The sequence below is a fragment of the Xyrauchen texanus genome, chromosome 8 (genome assembly GCF_025860055.1).
Source record: "Xyrauchen texanus isolate HMW12.3.18 chromosome 8, RBS_HiC_50CHRs, whole genome shotgun sequence".
Taxonomy (NCBI): domain Eukaryota; kingdom Metazoa; phylum Chordata; class Actinopteri; order Cypriniformes; family Catostomidae; genus Xyrauchen; species Xyrauchen texanus.
This window is the reverse complement of record NC_068283.1, coordinates 26,279,139-26,300,081: the sequence shown is the minus strand read 5'-3', so window position 1 is coordinate 26,300,081 and position 20,943 is coordinate 26,279,139.

Here is a 20,943-nt window from a genome sequence, read left to right as displayed (position 1 = left end):
AAAAATCTGATACTAAGAAGCGATAACACATGGTATGGTGAATTTAATTCTGTAAACATTCAGTGCACAAATTAAAATCATGTTATGTCCTAGTGTGATTATTAAACCACAAAGGATGTGATTTAATGGGAAAAATATACTGCATAGTTTGCATGTGCTCTATGCATAACAGTGATGCTCTGTAATGCAGTACTTTATTTGACAAAAATAACTCAGAGTTTCAGTTTAAAAGCACTTTTAATAAACATAATACAACTTTATGTTATAAATGATTTGTTCTATTTTCATTTGATTAAAGTTTTAATGAATTCATTTATTTAGAGACAATTTGATTAAACTGTTGATATAGAATTCAGAAAAATAAAACAACAAAACAAGTATTGGTATCGGCGAGTACCGAAAAGGAATTAAATACTTAATTTATAACACAATTACAGACAAAAATGTTGATGAACAGCATTTGATTCAACCAACAATAGCAAAGATGAGATGAAAATAAAAATTCATCATGATGATAATTAAACTACATTAATATAATTGAAACATTCTGTACTGTTGACAAAAATAAAAAAAATAACACTGCAAGATATTACAAATGTACTGACAATGTTCTTTGATGAAGAAAAATATTAAAAGAATAGATTAAAATAATCCAATCATATGTTGGGCTCTGCCTAGCTTGAGCTAAAAGAGCTGAATGCAGGTAAACTAAACCGCTTTGCAAAAAACCAACATCATATAAGTATATATATATATATATACATACAGACGTATGCACACACACACACTGATAGAGTTATTAATGTCTAGAGCAAAGTGTGAACTGCACAGATTAAAACACATAGAGACAGCGATGATGGGACAGATAGATTAGTGCAGATTGCAAGCAATCAAGCATAAATTACAAAGCAATACCAAAGTATGATAAGCATCGTCTATTTTAATCATCCTCAACTAAAGTATCTATCCACTGAGACCCTATCAGAGAGAGAGAGAGAGAGAGAGAGAGAGAGAGAGTTATGACGGTAGGAATACCAGAGAGAGGGTGTACTGTATGTGTTCAGTAAAGCTAGGCTGTAGCCCTCTTCACGTCACTGTCAAGGGTTCTGTCCTGACCCCTTACCCCCAACTGACACACACACAAACCTTTCACTGTGAGCAAGATTTTCTTGTCACTATAATCTCAGAGATTTTCACTGGCAGATAAAAAAAAAATGCTCCTCCTGACCCCCCTTAGGGGACACATCTCCAACTCTGTTTTTACAATGCCGTGACGGCAAGATGACAATAAATGATAATTCAGAATCCTGGATTCTCTGCTAGGAACATCTGGGCTTTAAATAGGAAGGCAGAACATCACAAAACTGGAGTGTTTGTAGTGTGAATGTGCAGAGACAGAAACACATCATCACATAAAAAGGTTTGGGGAGGAGCTATTCCATTTGTAAACGACTTTAAAGCACACTTCTTAAGCCTCTCAGCCGGTACGGTGTGAAATACTGTCACATCCTGACAGTGTCAACAGTCTCACTTCAGCTTGTGTTGTTAGCCTGATATTTAAAAATATAATTAGCGCTCTCGGGGCTAAAGGCAGGAAGCAAATGAACTGGAGCATCACCTATTTAGCCAAATCACTGAAATGGAAAAATATAATGGCACAGGCACCCTGAACTCTAGACCCAACACTAACCTTGTCACAAAAAGACATTTTTCCCCCTCAATTATTAACAGTTTATAGTCACAACATTGTTTACTCTTGTATACAGGATGCGATTATTGTTCTCGAACTTTTATTTTTAATTTTTACCAATTTGTATAGCCTGTATGCTCATTCGCATCCACTGTGTTGTCAAGATTTCTTGAGTATATGTAATCAGTTTAACAAAGTTTTACTGTTTTTCACATGCAGCAAGTTGAAAAAACTTGTACTACACTACTACTAGACGTTATCGCATAGTGTTGTCATTATTTTGCTAGCATATATAGCCTACTGTATTTTAAAGGGATAGTTCGTCCAAAAATGAAAATTCTGTCACCATTTACTCACCCTCATGATGTTCCCAAACAAAGATTTAGTTATGCAGGAAGTTTATGCTGCTTTTCGCCATACAAGGAATGTGACCATGTGTCCTCTCAACAGATATTTGTCAGCAAATGTGGTGATTTGAAAATGATTTTCAGAGAATAACATCTTACATTTCAGTCTGTTTCATACACAAAGCTATAATATGGCTTCAAAGGACTTGGAACATAAATCTTGAGTCAAATGTCCTACCTTTATTGTGCTTTTATGATGCTTTCTTGTCATTTTTGGAGCTCAACATCATCTGCCCCCATTGACTTGCATTGTATTGAAGTCTTTCATTCTGCTACACAGCTTCTTGAGTTTTCCCATAGAGGTAATAAAGTAATACAAGTTTGAAACGACACAAAGGTAAATGACAAAATTAGCATTTTTGAGGGAACATTTGCTTTACAATGACTATGACCCAATCTAAAAACATTTATTTTGACTAAATACTGGACTTTCTTGGTGAATGCATTTCAAAAGGTAATAATGTTTTTAAAAGGTCTGTAAGGTATCATTAACATTTGAGCAATTGTTTCAGTACCTACAATATGTCTTAGCCACTCACTGACACAAACAAAGGTGTTCACACATACACAATCACACACATGTCATTAGAGTGAACAAAGAACCGTCTTAAGCATTAATTTTCTTATCTGTCCATGGCATTAGTGGGGTGATTCAGATCACGTCTGTCTCATGAGACTCATTATGGAAAGAGTCATCAGCAGAAAATTAATGGTGAACTGGCACAATCACAGCATGACACCCTGGGTAACATTCACAAGGCATCTGAAGTCATCCTCTGCTCAATCGGATGAAAGCTTGAAGGAAATCACAGGATGGCCAGGAAGGGAATAATTATGAGGTAATTTAAGATATATACTGGCAGCCAAAAGTTCAGAATAATGTACAGATTTTGCTGTTTTGGAATGAAATTGGTCCTTTAATTCACCAAAGTGGCATTTAACTGATCACAAGGTACTATGTGATTTTCAAGTATTACTGATGTAAAAAACAGCGCCATCACTTCTTGAAAAAGTAATTTTAGCAAAACTAGTCAGGCCCCATTTCCAGCAGCCATCACTCCAACATCTTAACCTTAAGTAATCATGCTAAATTGCTAATTTGGCTCTAGAAAATCACTTGCAATTATATCAAACACAGATGAAAGCTAGAAACAGTTTTCTCTAGAAACTCCTCAGTCAATCATTGTTTATATGAATGAAGTCTATACAATCCTTGAAATTGCCAAAAAACCGAAGATTTCATACAAAGGTGTACACTATAGTCTTCCAAGACAAAGGACAACTGGCTCTAACAAGGACATAAAGAGATGTGGAAGGCCAGATGTACAACTAAACCAGAGGATAAGTACATCAGAGTCTCTTGTTTGAGAAATAGATGCCTCACGTGTCCTCAGCTGACAGCTTCATTGAATTCTACCTACTCAACACCAGTTTCATGTACAACAGTAAAGAGAAGACTCAGGGGTGCAGGCCTTATGGGAAGAATTGCAAAGAAAAAGCCACTTTTGAAACAGAAAAGTAGAGTGGGCAAAGAAACACAGACATTGGACAACAGATAATTGGAAAAGAGTGTTATGGATCTTAACCTCATCGAGCTTTTGTGGGATCAGCTAGACTGTAAGGTACGTGAGACAGGAAGTGTGGGGTGAAATGTCACCTGAGTATCTGGACAAACTGACAGTTAGATGCACTGATCTACAAAGCTGTCATCGCTGCACATGGAGGATTTTTTTGTTGAGAACTCTTTGAAGTAGTTTTTTTTTTTTTTTTCAAATTGTAATAGTAATTTTTCACGTTATTAATGTCCTGACTATACTTTGTGATCAGTTGAATGCCACTTTGATGAATAAAAGTATACAATTTTTCCATAAGAGCAAAATCTGTACACTATTCAAACTGTTGGCCACATTCATGAACAGCTTTTGAAACACTCATTTTCAATCGATACTTTACAGAAAACCAAATGTTTATGTTTGCAAGGCATAAAACACATGGATATGATCAACAACCATACACAACAACACAGCACTGGCCTGATACAAGTGACAATTCTCTCATGTGGCCAAAAACATTTTCACACTGGCTCCAGTTTACATGGCCATTCTTATGAATTACCCCTGAATAGTAATACGCTCTCTCTTCTCTCTCTCTCTCTCTCTCTCTCTCTCTCTGCTGTGTGTCTCTCTATCTGTCCATCTTTTTCTCCCCTTAGTCTCAGTCTTTTAAGTTATCTCTAACTGGTTCTCTTTCTCACAGCAGGTTACATGAGGCCAGTGGAAGACAAATCTGTCTCCAACAGGGTCTCGGGACCAGAGAGCAGGTGGTGTGGACAAAGAGGAAGTAAAACAGAAAGAGATAAAGAAGGAGGTAAAAAGAGAGATAGATGGAAGAGATGGTGATGAGGAGAGAGAGAGAGAGAGAGAGAGAGAGAGAGAGAGAGAGAGAGAGACTGTAACCTAGCTGCAACTTCTGGGTCCTCTGGGCAATGCACACACAGAAAGACACACTCAAATGGTCTGAGATTTGACAGGAGCTCGAGGTCTGGAAAAAAAGATTATCCCCAGTTCACATCAGGCCACCAAGCTCATGGTGAAATAAGACAAAACAAAGCCAAAGTTTAGCTTAGCATAAAGTGACTGAGGCAGATAGTGTGCAACAGGAATTAGTGAGCTCTCTGTGACTGATGAACAAAGGCCCACATAATGTACCATAGCACAGCATCTTGCATGTCCAATACAAAAGCTAAGCATAACTGGAGAGGCTGAATTAGCCTGAGGATATGTCAATGCTTTATCAAAGAATAGTAATGAGTGAGGATGAAATAAAGTGTGAAAGGATGCCTGGCTTTCAATGTTTTGTTCCAAGTGTGAATTAAGAAGTGCCAATAGGATCCTGAGAATAGTTAGTTAATTACGCGACTGACTGAATTACGAATGAAATCGCGATTATTAAACCGCAAACCATGTTTTATAAACCGGTCTGCATTCAGCACTTAAGTCAGTGATACGTGATCAAGCAGTGCTCTCTAGTTGGTGTCCTGAGCAGCACAGCAATATTCAAATATGCTTATCATATTACAGTTCAAATCGTATTGCCTCAATTTGCCAGACAGCGGAAGACACGTTTTACTGGTCCCTTTATCCTTCTCTCCCCCTCTGCGCAAAACATAGCTGAATTTTAAACCATTCTTTCCTTAAAAGCCTTAAGGATGTTTAAGGGTAAAATGCAGGTACATTTCATAATTATCTCCAGGTCAGACTCAGTAATACAGGGCTGATGAACACTGTCTCTTAAAAAAAAAAATCTGTAGCGCTTCACAGTTGATATTAAGATGGCATTGCATGACTTGATGATGTTGTGTTTAGAGATGTGATGGTTAATCCAGGCTCTAAGACTCATCAGAATTTATTTGTACAAAGACATAAATCTCTCACGACATCTCTTTAGGGAGGACAGCAGTGTAGGCACATTAATACAGAACTATCATTAAAACTGACTGGAACTACCTGTGCGTTAAACGGTTTTTATGCATACATTCCAGCCAATCAGAATCGAGTATTCAAATTGACTAGCTAGTTAAATTATTGAATTAGTGTGTTTGTTTGTTCATTCAAAAAAGTCACATTATCTAATCAAAATTATTGAATAAGTGTGTTTGTTTGTTCAAACAATTTACATGAAGTTATCAAAATGATTGAAATAGTTCATTCGTTTGTTTGTTCAAGCAATTCAGATGATCTTCTTAAAATTATTACATTTGTTATTTCTTTTAAAGAAATTACATAATCTTATTAAAATATTACAATTAGTTGGTTAGTCCACATTATTTCTTAACCCTGTTAATCCCTTGATTACTGTTTTGTCCCTCTGTAATCTCAAAACCATTTAGCTTCACTCATACATCCATTTCTTGTATCGCTAAATCAGTTCATAGCATCACTTCCTCCATACAGTGACCTCTTTTTTTCATTTTACACTCAGTCATTCTGCATTTATCCAGTCACCCACCCCCATACACCCACACACATGTTCTGTCTAAGTATATCCATTGCTGGCCTTTGGCTCTCTGTGTCTGCTATGCTACTTTAGGGAGCCCCAGTCCACTAACTCTGAATGTCAACAGGAGGAGATGAGCTTTAATATTTCATCATCCCTACCCTACACACACACACACACACTACTGCCAGACATTCACAAAATAATAAAAACCACATAGCAACAAAATTATTTGATGATCTTTATGTAGGCAAACCACACCACAAACACACAGACATTCATGCACACATTTACAAATCCCCCAAAGATGCATACATTCAGCCTGTTTCCCTCTATACAATGTTAGGAACAAATTGAACTGCCGGTAGCAATTCTGTTCCCCCTCTATCTGTTCCTCCACCCACCACTGTGCATTCTGAGCAAATACAACAGAACATTTAGATAGAGAAAGAATTAGGGAAAGTGATAGAAAGGGAAAAACAGTAAGGATTTATATAAATGATGTGTTGGGTGCAGTAGAGCCTTAGATGCATTGGGATGAGAGTTCAATCAATGGCAATCAATGGTGGGAAGGCCAGACATTCATCCTCATTCTGACTAATTAGGACAGAACCTCAAAGCCAGTGAGTGAGTGTGTGTGGTGGGAAGGTAAAAGAATGATAAAAAATGTTTACATAAAAAACTTGTTTACATACTGCAAGTAGTATAGCAGTTAATGTGATAGTTCTCCCACAAATAAAGATTCTGTCATAATGTACTCACCCTCATGTTGTTCCAAACCATTATGATGTTCTTTTCTTCTGCGACAAAAAATAAATGATTGCAACAATAATTTAAAATCTAGACGCCATTGGGAACAGTTGGGAACACTTTGTGTGTTTGGATGCTGTTTCGCCAGAAACCATCGCGTGAGTTACTGAATTACATCTTTTTTAACAGGGTCTTTTCAAAGAATCAGTGGAAAGGATTAACGAAAAAGGTTTTGAACTCAGGAGCTCAAGTAAGGAGTTTGAATCAGTCACTTTCTCACCAAATCACACAGTGAATCAGCTGTCAGTGAGTTCACAACTTGAAGCATCTGGGAGCCCAGACATTTTAAAATAAGAGTTCCAGTTGTACAGTATTTGGGGTTTCTTTAAAATTAAAAGTTATGTACCAAATAATATTTTTTCTGGTTTTTTATATATATATATATATATATATATATATATATATATATATATATATATATATATATATATACATCTATGAGTTGCGTGAAGTGACTTTGGAAGAGATTGAATCTTCTCCCAGGTGATGCACACTCTGGCGCGGGGTCACTCAGCTGCAGATAGATTATAACGTGATGGCTCGCAACAAAGTGAATCATAACATATGTGTCACGTTCACTGTGTGTATCTTGTAATGAAGAAAATCATCGATATGCAGCTCTATTAAGAAGAGAAGGTTTGTTTTTTGTGAGTTAAAGATGGATCTAAAGATGAGTGTAGTCGACTCTTAGCCCATTATTCACTGAACAGAACCCTTTTTTGATTAGTCTTTGTTGGCTTGTTTTACAAAATAATATCTAAAACTCCTTTGGAACAACACACATTAACATTAGGAGCTATACTGCAGAAGAAAAAAGATTTATCTGAGAATCAGGGCTTGACATTAACACTTGTCCAGGACAAGTGGATTTTTGAAGGGGCATGTGAAAGAGTATTTTACTTGCCCAACCGGACAAGCAGACTGATTAAAATGTCACTAATTAAAAATAACCGGCTACATTTGTGATAGCCTAGGCCTGTGTCACTTATTAGAAAGTTAATATTCTTATTCTGCTGTTGAAAGTAATCCAGAACACATCATTTTATAATTCGCTAGTGATCTAGTAACAGCTGCGCCCTGTTTGATTGACAGGCAGCGTAAGTGTGTGTGCTGAACATGTGCGTGCTAATGTGCACCTGAACGGTCAAGTACATTTCAAAATTACGCCAAAATGCCCATCTTGGTGAGGTATCCATGTAAACACAGAGAGTGATGTCTAAAGTGAACGTAAACAGTAGAGAAAAAATCGGATTTGTATTAAAATGTTGGACTTATAAATGTAAGCTAACAGACTTGCTGCTGTCTAGTGTGTCATTATAATAATCAACATCCATAAAGAGAAAATGAGAAAACACTCACTGCTTATCGTGGCCCATTTGGCCCGTTTCTCCCGCACGGTTCTCCCAATGGCCAGTCCGTCCATGATCGGCCCCAAAGTACGCCGGCCCACCGGGAAAATGCCCGGTATACCAGATTGCCGGTCCAGCCCTGGTTATAAATGCACAAGGTGCAGAACGGTGCAGAGAGAAAAATTCTGAGATTAACAGACTGAAAGTGTACTGTTTGAATGATGGGCCCCATCACTCCGCTACTGTCTCAGCAAGTCACACAAAAACGGTAGAGAGCGGAACGGTCTGAATAGACCTGTATAGCACCGTGTGTTTGTGATTGTCTCAGATCTGTCGTTCTAGATGTCTCCAGGATTTCAGAGGAAATGACATTGAGATGCCAGGGTAGCAATAACCCACATGTCACTAGATTCAGTCTCACTCCATTCAGACAAACACACACACACACACACACACACACATAAAAAGGTTCTGCTGACCATTCCTTATTCGCATGCAAACAACTATAGAAAAAAAGAGATGAAATATCAATGAATAACTTTTGTTGTATCAGCAATAGAGGTGGGATAAATAAATCAATATTCATATGTATTGGGATATTTAACAGTACGTCACGAAACAGTACAGAATTTTTTTTTTATTTAAGAATCTAAAATGGAAGACTGATACCTTGGCTTAAAAAAATATATCTAAAAATAATAAGGAGAGGTGCTCATTGCCAAGTGGGGCTGCTATCAACATCAAATTAAAGTTGAAAACGAGCAAGGCACTCAATCATATTATATTACCAGGTCCCTTCTGATTTCCATTGCTAAACTGCAAAGGGTTATGAACACTAAGAGGGAAAAAAATGCAGTCAATAAAGAAAGATGGAAGGAAGAAAAACAAGTGAGTGAGAGTAAAAAAGAGAAGGACAGGCCGTTTGCGCACACACTCACACAAAAACACACATGCTGTAACCACACACTGTATATTATCATGAAATGTCTGCATATCATACTCTCCCCATCTCCCTTTCATCTCCACAGCCCCCGCTCATCTGCCATCCCAGGAATCTCTTCCAGCCTGCAAGACCACTCGGCAAAAACTATAAATACGGCTTCCCCTCCTCTACATTGTCTCACATTTCAGATCAAATTAACCAATCTAAATCGGACATGTTCCCCTGGCCTGACGGCTGAGCGCTAGAGTGTGAGGTTCTAATGAGTGTCGAAACATTGATATCCTCACTGCACGAATGCCACAGCTTTCCCTCAGGGGAACAATTAGAACCTGAATAGCGGGAAACTTCCCGGTTCTTCCTCGTCTCTCTGGTTCTGCACTCTGCAGTGTTAGTGTAGAACTAAGTACCTGTGATTTAGATGTCAAAGCAGATGCCCTCTGACATCCGCCTGAGGCCAGATAACATCACTTAAGAGCAGGTTAGCGGCTCGCAGGTGTGCAGATGCAAACGTATATCATATGGGTACACTTGATAAAGGGATAATTCACCAAAAAATCCCCGATGAGTATGAATTTCTTTCTTTTCATAAACTTCTCAGAAAATGTTTAAAAGAATATTTCCGTTCTGTTGGTCCTCACTACGCAAGCAGATGGTGACCAGAAATTTGAAGGCCCAAAAGGCTGTATAAAAGTAATCCACAAGACTCCAGTGGTTAAATCCATGTCCTCTGAAGCGACATGAGAGGTGTGGGTGAGTCCAAGTCCATTTGTAACTGTCAATCTACTGACCTTCATTTTCACATTCTGCAACCTACTGGTTGAGGCTGGTCAAAGGTGAAAATTTGTTATAAAAAAGGACTTTAATATTGATGTGTCTCTCCCACACCTATCATCTTGAATCTGAAGATATTTAACCACTAGAGTCATATGGATTACTTTTATGCCTCCTTTATTTCATTTTTGGACCTTCTGAGTTCTGATTGTCATTCACTTGCATGGTGTGGACCCGCATTGTTGCGGGCACCCCATACCGCACCCGGCAAGATGCTGCCCCAGGAGGCTGTACATGTCGCCCACTCCTAAATCTGCCCCTGCAAGTAATAGGCGATAACTGTGGAAGTTCTTGCGGCTTGCTGCGGAGACCAGGCCTCCAGCCCTCGGCGTCGCCTGATGCCGGTGGCCGGGGGAGAGGACGTCGTAAGCGGTGTGCGAGACAGCGGAAGCGCGGAAAGAGGGCGGGGGTCCATGCTAGGCTAAAAACAAACCCTAGCCGGCCGGCTCTCCCGTCTATCCTGCTCTCAAATGTTTGCTCCCTGGACAATAAACTGGACTATATCCGACTCCAGCAGGCTATGCAGCGTGAGTTTAGAGACTGCTGCGAATTTGTTTTCACGGAGACGTGGCTCAGCGACAGAGTTCCGGATGCCGCCATTCAGCTAGACGGGCTCGCCTCGTTTCGTGCCGACAGAAATACAGCTCTCTGCGGTAAGACTCGCGGTGGTGGCTTGTGTGTTTACATCAACACGGAATGGTGCAAGAAATCTATGCTAGTCTCTAGTTACTGTTCATCGCTGTTGGAGCTTGTGACTGTTAGATGCAGACCTTTTTATCTACCACGGGAATTCACCACTGTTTGCATAACCGGAGTTTACATTCCCCCAGCGCTAACGCTAAGGAAACGCTCTGTGAACTGTATGGGGCTATGAGCTGAACTGCAGAACGCTCACCCCGATGGACTGTTTATTGTCGCCGGAGATTTCAACCATGCAAATCTCAAGACAGTGCTCCCTAAATTCCATCAGTATGTGGACTTTGCAACGAGAGGGGCTAACGCTTGATCTTGTTTACACAAACATCCCAGGCGTGTACCGGGCGGAGCCCCGCCCCCACCTCGGCTACTCAGACCACATCTCTGTTATGTTAATTCCAGCATACAGACCGCTCGTCAGACGCACAAAACCGCTTCAGAAGCAGGTGAAAACCTGGCCAGCAGGAGCCATCTCTGCTCTTCAGGACTGTTTTGAGTGTACTGACTGGCACATGTTCAGGGAGGCTGCAACATATGGCGATTCTACCAACTTGGAGGAATACACAGCATCAGTGACCAGCTACATCAGCAAGTGCATTGATGATGTCACTTTCTCCAAGACCATCACCACACGCTCCAACCAGAAGCCGTGGATGACTGCGGAGGTGCGCACGCTGCTGAGGTCCGAGACTCCGCCTTCAGAGCAGGCGATAAGGCAGCCCTAAGAACAGCTAGGGCCAAACTGTCACGGGCAATCAGAGAGGCAAAGCGCGCGACACGCCCAGAGAATCCACAGTCACTTCCAGGACAGCGGTGACACGCGGCGCATGTGGCAGGGCATCCAGGCCATCACCAACTACAGGACAACATCAGTTGCCTGTGACAAAGATGCCTCCCTTCCAGATGCGCTGAACGACTTCTACGCTCGGTTTGAAGTGCAGAACGACGTGATGGCGAGGAAGTCCACCCCTCCTCCCAACGACCAGGTGCTCTGTCTTACCACGGCAGATGTGAGGAAAACTCTATGTAGAGTCAACCCACGGAAGGCTGCTGGACCAGACAACATTCCTGGCAGAGTGCTCAGAGGATGTGCAGACCAGCTAGCAGATGTTCTTACCGACATCTTCAACATCTCTCTGAGCAGCGCCGTTGTTCCAACGTGCTTCAAGGCCACCACCATCATCCCCATGCCAAAGAAGTCTTCAGTGTCCTGCCTCAACGACTACCGTCCCGTCGCACTTACACCCATCATCATGAAGTGCTTCGAGAGGCTCGTCATGAGGCAGATTAAGACCCAGCTGCCCCCCTCACTAGACCCACTGCAGTTTGTGTATCGTTCAAACCGTTGAACGGACGATGCCATCACCACAACCCTCCATCTGGCCCTCACCCATCTAGACAATAAGGACTCATACGTTCGAATGCTGTTCATAGATTTCAGCTCAGCATTCAACACAATCATTCCCCAGCACCTGATTGGAAAGCTGAACCTGCTGGGCCTGGACACCTCCCCCTGCAACTGGATCCTGGACTTCCTGACTGGGAGACCTCAGTCAGTCCGGATCGGGAACAGCATCTCCACCACCACCACACTGAGCACTGGGGCCCCCCAGGTCTGTGTGCTCAGTGCACTGCTGTTCACTCTTCTGACTCACGACTGTGCAGCAATGCACAGCTCGAATCACATCATCAAGTTCGCCGATGACACGACCGTGGTGGGTCTCATCAGCAAGAACAACGAGTCAGCATACAGAGAGGAGGTGCAGCGGCTGACGAACTGGTGTAGAGCCAACAACCTGTCCCTGAATGTCGACAAAACAAAAGAGATGGTTGTTGACTTTAGGAGAGCACAAGGTGAACACACTCCGCTGAACATCGACGGCTCCTCTGTGGAGATCGTCAAGAGCACCAAATTCCTTGGTGTTCACCTGGCGGAGAACCTCACCTGGTCCCTCAACACCAGCTCTATCACCAAGAAAGCCCAGCAGCGTCTCTACTTTCTTCGAAGGCTGAGGAAAGCACATCTCCCAACCCCCATCCTCACTACATTCTATAGAGGGACTATTGAGAGCATCCTGAGCAGCTGCATCACTGCCTGGTTTGGGACTTGCACCGTTTCGGACCGCAAAGCCCTGCAGAGGATAGTGAGGACAGCTGAGAAGATCATTGGGGTCTCTCTTCCCTCCATCAAAGACATTTACAAAAAACACTGTATCCATAAAGCAACCAGCATTGTGGACGACCCCACACATCCCTCACACAAACTCTTTACCCTCCTCCCGTCTGGCAAGAGGTACCGAAGCATTCGGGCCCTCACGGCCAGACTGTGTAACAGCTTCTTCCCCCAAGCCATCAGACTCCTCAATACTCAGAGACTGGTTTGACACACACGTGTCCTGAGTTGCACTTTAATTACTGTCACTTTATAGCTGTCTGCTACCTCAATAACTGCTATGTGCATAGAACATTATCTCATAGTATGTTATGTTTACATTTTTAGAAACTGTCATCTTTTTGCACTACTGAGTACTGGTCGGCGCTGCACTGTCTATTGTCCTGTTCATTGTCAGTAATTTGTTGTACTGTCCTGTACTTTTTGCACATGTTTGCACGTGCACTTTATATAGGTATATATAGGTAGTTTATATAGGTATTTTATTTCGTTGTGTAGTCTCATGTGGTCCTATGTTGGTCCTTTGTTGTTTTTATGTAGCACCATGGTCCTGGAGGAACGTTGTCTCGTTTTGCTGTGTACTGTACTAACTGTATATGGTTGAAACGACAATAAAAACCACTTGACTTGACTTGACTTGAAGTTCACTTCACATAACAAAAACAGTTGCAATGGCATTTATATTTATGTATTTGGCAGGCGCCTTTATCCAAAGCAATTTACAGTGCACATATTACAGGGCCAATCCCCAGAGCACCCTGAAGTTAAGTGCCTTGCTCAAGGACACAATGTGTGTGGGGATCAAATCAGAGACGTTCTGATTAACAGTTATGTGCTTTAGCCCACTACACCACCACCACTCTCATAAAGTTACATCTATTTCATGTGGCTATATTAAATATGTGTTACTAAAACAATGTATGTTATTTGGTTCATTTATAATCGTCTTCTTAACTGTTATATAACCCATGGTCATCATATTGACTACAGTAACACCCATTTCTTTTTGGCTTTAAACTATATACCTTTTATTATACAATATTGTGGCAGGGCGGAGGGTGGGGCCGGGTCGTGATTATACACACCCGGTCCCTTATCAGGCTAATCAAGCCTCCGAGAGGGATAAAGGCTGACTGCGGAGGATTGTGCGGGAGAGAGAGATCTCATGTCCGTCATGTGTGTGTTTGTGTCTTTTAAGTTTATCATTAAAACTATTATTTATATTGCCAAGCCGGTTCTCGCCTCCTCCTTTCCATCGAACTGCTTTACAAGAATATTATGCATATGATGAACGAATCATCTGTTATCAGGGTACAGAGAGTGGTGTGTGTCTTATTAATGGGTTTGTTAAACTGTAATTTGTATGCGAAGTGCTCTGAGCAACTGGGGTCAGGGTGACTGTCAAACTTCCCAATCAGAGAATGACAATGGTGTTAACATCCATCCTTTGACACAGTGCCTACCTCCTATTGGGCAAGTTGAACTGGTAGGTTGGCACACACATGTTGCGGGACTGGCTGCCCACAGTGGTGAATGACAGCTCCCCAGAGAACAGGAGTGTTTCAGAGCAGGGACAGGTGTGTGGGTCAAACAATCAAGACTCTGTCTGTCTCTCTCTCAAACACATGCACAAACATACGCACATACACACGGGTGTAAACAATTTTTGTGGGTCAATGCCCACCCCAGCAAACCCCTAGATGCGGCCCTGGCAGTATACTGTATATATATTTACAGTGCATTCAGAAAATGAAGACCCCTTCATTTTTTCAATGTTTTTTTTTTGCAGCCTTATGTTAAAATGCTTTAAATTATATATATTTTTTTTTTACATCAATCTACACTCCATACCCCATAATGACAAAGCAAAAAAAAAAAATGTTTGATAACATAGCAAATTTATTAAATAGAAAAAACTGAAATATCACATTGACATTAGTATTCAGACCCTAAACACAGTATTTGGTTGAAGCACCTTTGGCAGCGAATACAGCCTCAAGTCTTTTTGGGTATGATGCAACAAGCGTTGCACACTTGGATATAGGGATAGTCTACCATTCTTCTCTGCAGAGCCTCTCAAGCTCTGTCAGGTTGGATGGGGACCGTTGGTGGACAGCCATTTTCAGGTCTCTCCAGAGATGTTTGATTGGGTTCAAGTCCGGGCTCTGGCTGGGCCACTCAAGGACATTCACAGAGTTGTCCCTAAGCCACTCTTGTGTTGTCTTGACTGTGTGCTAAGGGTCATTGTCCTGTTGGAAGGTGAACCTTCAGCCCCGTCAGAGGTCCTGAGCACTCTGAACCAGGTTTTCATTAAGGATATCTCTGTATATTGCCACATTCAGCTTTCCTTCAAAGCTGACCAATCCCCCAGTCCCTGCCACTGAAAAACACTCCCACAGCATGATGCTACCACCACCATGCTTCACCGTTGGGATGGTATTGTACAGGTGATGAGCAGTGCCTGGTTTCCCCCAGACATGATGCTTGGAATTGAGGCCAAACAATTAAATCTTCATTTCATCAGAGGAGAGAATCTTGTTTCTCACAGCCTGAAAGTTCTTTAGGTGCTTTTTTTTGTCTCGCACTGAGGAGAAGCTTCTGTCAAGCCACTCTGCCAGAAAGCACAGATTGGTGGAGCGTTGCAGTGATGGTTGTCCTTCTGTAAGTTTCTCCCATCTTCACACGTGATCTCTGGAGCTCAACCAGAGTGACCATCAGGTTCTTACCAAAGCCTTTCTCCCCCGATTGCTCAGCTTGGCTGGTCGGCCATCTATAGGAAGAGTTCTGGTTGTTCCATACTTTTTCCATTTAATAATTATAGAGGCCACTTTGCTCTTGAGAACCTTCAATGCAGCAGAATTTGTAGCCTTCCCCAGATCTGTGCCTCAACACAATCCTGTCTCTGAGCTCTTCAAGCAGTTCCTTTGACCTCATGGCTTGTTTTTTTCTTTGATATGCATTTTTAGCTGTGAGACCTTATATAGACAGGTGTGTGCCTTTCCAAATCATGTCCAGTCATTTGAATTAGCCACAGATGGACTCCAATCAAAGTGTAGAAACATCTCAAGGATGATCCAGAGAAATGGGATGCACCTGAGCTAAATTTCAAGTGTCATAGCAAAGGGCCTGAATACATATTTGATATTTAAGTTTTTTCTTTTAAATACATTTTAGCATAAGGCTGCAACACAATAAAATGTGAAAAAAATTAAGGGGTCTGAATACTTTATGAATGCACTGTGTGAATAGCAGGTGGTAGAGCGTGTTGGCCTCTAATCGCAGGGTTGGCAGTTCCTGGCCCACATGACTCAACATGCCAAGTGTCCTTGGGCAAGGCACTGAACCCCAAGTTGCTCCCAATGGCTGGCTAGCGCCTTGCATGGCAGCTCTGTGTGTGTATGTGAATGGGTGAATGAGTCACAGTGTAAAGCGCTTTGAAAAACCACTAAGGTTAAAAAAGTGCTATATAAGTGCAGACCACATACTGTATATTGGCCCGGTTGCTAGGGAGAGTACAGTCACATGGGGTAACCTCTGGTTGAGATTAGAGGTTCTCACTCTCAATGGGACGCGTGGTAATTTGTGCGTGGATCGCAGAGAGTAGCATGAGTCTCCACATGCTGGGAGTCCCCACGGTGTCATGCACAACGAGCCACATGATAAAATGAGCAGATTGACGGTCTCTGAGACTTGTCCTCGGCCACCCGGATTGAGGTGAGTAACCGCACCACCACAAGGACCTACTAAGTAATGGAAACTGGGCATTCCAAATTGGGAGGAAAGGGGATAAAAAAATATATTAAAAAACACCTGCCTAATATTGTCTAGGCCCCCCTTGTGCCACCAAAACAGCACCAATCCGCATCTCATAGCATTCTGAGATTATATTCTTCTCAATGCTATTGTACAGAGTGGTTATCTGATTTACCATAGACTTTGACAGTTCGAAACAGTCTGGCCATTTTCTGTTGACCTCTCTCATCAACAAGGCATTTTCGTCCACAGAACTGCCGTTCACTGGATGTTTTTTGTTTTTGGCATCAATCTGAGTACATTCTAGAGACTGTTGTGTGTGAAAATCCCAGGAGATCAGCAGCTACAGAAATACTCAAACCAGCCCATCTGACACCAGTAGTTTGGTAGACTGTCTGTCTGTTTGTTTACTGTTCGTTTATATGATATAGAATACTTTTGTAACTTTTGAAAATTTCGAAAACTTTTATATGAAAGTATATTGGGCACAGTGCAAAATCTGATTGATGAGGGTATTCGCTTGGACGAGTGATAAACATCAACTGGTTGAATCAGGATTTCTAGTTTCAGTCGTGACAAGTGGCAGGTTCTGGTCTGCGACCTGGAAATGTTTGGGACCTGACTTCTTGTTTTTCATTGCTGGCCTGACTGGCTGTTTGTTTTTGCTCAGAATCTATGCCATGTGTGAATGCTGTTTTGGGGGCGCAGTGCAATTGTGGCATGAAAAGTACAACTGCCTAGATGAGTGATAGACATTGATGTTATCATCAGAACAGGAGCTGTTTGGCACCTGACTTCAAGTTTTCATTGGCCTGACAGGCTGGATCAAGTTCAGTGGATTGCAGTCTGCAGACCTTGTGGTTTCAAAAGAACAATGCAGCATGGGCGAGTTGGGCAAAAATGTTGTTAACTTTATTATTCGTCCTGTCCAACAATCAAACAAACTCCAATCCCGGCAAGTACCCTTCTACATCTTCAGATATTTATATACTGGTAATTGTGTGTTGGAACAATGTGACATCAAACGGGATGTATACTCTTCTTTTCTCTTCTGAGAGACACTATCTGAATTTGCATATGTTTAATTATGTGTATCTTCAGAAGTATGTATTAATCAAGGCTGACAATTATACGTCCTGCTCATCGTAAAGTGCATGTGAACAATGATTCACATGTTAAATCAACTATTCGAAGCATGGTAATATTTTGTTATTGATAGCTGGGAACGTATCACCAAATCCCGGTCCCCAAAACATTACCACTTCTTTCCCAACTCCTGCAGATTTTAAGTCTAGATCTGGTTTAGGTTTTATTCATCTTAATGAATGACGTTTTCTTCCTAAAATGGATATGGTGCGCATATGGGTAAAAAAGTCTGATACTGATGTTTTGGTAATTTCTGAGTCTTGGCTTAATAACTTGGTTTTAGAGAGAGACATTAATATTGATGGGTATAACGTATTTAGGACTGATTGCCCAAAAAGAGGAGGTGGGATAGCCATTTATATAAAAAATAGATATGATGTTACTTTGCTGTTTATCCAAATTGATCTCTAAACAATTTGAACTTCTAGTGTAGTTTTCTCAAAGAATTTAAAACTTACTATTGTAGGATGTTATAGACCTCGTCGGCAACTAGCAATGCTTTTTCATCTTTAATGGGTTTTTTGTCATCACTAAACTTCACTAAACTAACTGGAACTGGCTACAGCCATTGTCTGATTAAATTAAATGATTCTGTGACACCTTTAATATTTCACAATTAGAGGATACACCTACCAGACTTAACTTAAAAAATCCAGAAAAATCATCACTTATTGATCTTATTTTTACAAATGCTTTGCATAATTATTCAACAGCATCTGTTTATGCACATGATATTAGTGAATAGTTTGCTGTTGCTACAGTTAGAAATGCAAAGTTACCCAAAATAAAACCTCGTATTATCTTTAGACGATGCATGTCTCAATTTAGTGAACAAGGCTTCTTTCATGATCTTGCTCAGTTTGATTGGGAGAAGACATTTCTGATCCCAGATGTTGAGTGTGCCTGGAAATATTTTTATTTTTATGGGTTTACTACCATTATCAATCAGCATGCTCCATATAAAAAATATAGAGTTAAATGTCGGGACAATCCCTGGTTCTCATCCACATTATCTCATTTGCTTTGTTAGCGTGATGTTGCATGGGCCAGGGCTAGGCGCTCTGATCTTCAAAATAAATGTACAGTAGCAATTAGAAGAGCTAAAGCTGAATATCCCCTTACTGAAATAACATTGAATTTAAATAAACAAATGACATTTTGGAAAAATATTGATTCCTTATCTGGCACTAAAAAGACTACAGTGCTTTAACCATGTATATTAAACAACCTCACCAAAATTTTGGATGAGGCACAAATGCTTGATTGTTTTAATAAGCACTTTTTTGATGCTAGATCTCTATTTCAGGCTTTTAAAATCACTGATATGAAATCAGATATTGACTATGAAGAGAGAAGTCTAATGAATCTTTATTTTAGTTTTCGACAGTTTACCATCCATGAGGTTCAAACAGCTCTTAAATTACTAGATACAAACAAGTCAGCTGGTCCAGATAAATTAGAACCTTTATTTATAAAATCAGCAGCTGAATTTATTTCTCCTCCATTAACTTATATCTTTAATCTTTCCTTATACTCAAATTAAATCCCAAAGATGTGGAAATCTGTCTTTGTTATTCCTTTGTTCAAAAGTGGTGATCCTACTAAACTGGATAACTATTGACACATTTCTAAACTCTGCATTCTTTCAAATGTTTTAGAAACTCTTATCAGTGAACAACCGTCTTTGTATTTATCTGAAAATAATATTTTTTCTGTTAACCAGTCAGGATTTAGGGAAAAACACAGTTCAAACACAATAGAGCTGATATGAAGGTTATGAATGACATCATCGAGGCCCTTGATTAAGGACATCATTGTGCATCACTTTTTATTGATTTATCTAAAGACTTATGCTATTGATCATGAAATATTGAAATTTAGATTTAAAAATGTAGGACTATCCGATATCTTGGTTTGCAAACTATTTAAATTACAGAACACAATGGGTACGATTGGAAGGTCACTCATCTGCGCCTTTACAGATCACCAAGGGTGTTCCTCAGGGGTCTGTTCTGGGGCCACTACTTTTTACTATTTATATTAATTGCCTTGATTTTGATATTGTAAATTGTAGTTTTCATTTCTATGCCGAAGACACTGTTATTTATTGTTGTGCTCCCACTATATATCAAGCTGTGTGTCAGCTACATGACTACATTTGATGTTGTGCAGCAAAGGATATATAGCTTAAAACTGGTTTTAAATGCTGATAAAACTAAAGCCATGTTTTTCTCAAACTCAAAGAAATCAACAACAAATCTAGCATCTCTTCACACTTTGCAGGTTACTACGATAGAGTTTGTATCTTAATATAAATATCTTGGTTTATTCTTGAATCATTATCTTTTAAGTCTCACGTAAATCAGTTAGGGACAAAACTCAAGGTAAAGCTAGGTTTTTTCTTCAGAAATAAGTCTTGTTTATCATTTGATGTAAAAAAAAGAAACTAGTCTCAGCTACTTTTCTGCCTGTGCTTGATTATGGAGATATCTCTTTTACGTTCGTTAGACACTATTTATCATGGTGCACTTTATAACAAATTGTAACTTTACTACTCATCATTGTGAGTTGTATAATAGTGTCACTTGGCACTCATAGTCCACACGTAGACGAAAGCATTGGTATCTGTTCATTTATAAATACATTTTGGGCTTATTGCCCAAAAATTGGGCATATCTCAAAACTGCTGTGAAGTACTCCTTACGTTCTCAGAATTTCTATACCCTTTCAGTTCGAACAGATTTAGGGAAACAATCTTTTCGGTATGCTGCCCCCTGTAATTTGAACACTCTACAAAATTATAAAAAAAATAAAAAGGCTGGTGTCAATGTGTACTTTTAAATATCTTATTTGAGAATTTGATAAAGACATATCAATTTGCAAATGTTTTAAAATAAATGTTCCCTTTTAACTTCTTTGAGAATGTATTTTTTAATTTGTATTTTTATCGTTATATGTTATTTAAGACTGTAAACATCTGCGGCTGCCTGTCTTGGTCAGGACACTTCTGTAAATGAGATTCTTTATCTCAGTGAATTTTATTTCCTGGTTAAATAAAGGACAAATAAATAAAATGCCACGGTCCAAATCACTGAGATCAAAATGTTTTCCCCATTCTGATGGTTGATGTGACATTAACTGAAGCTTTT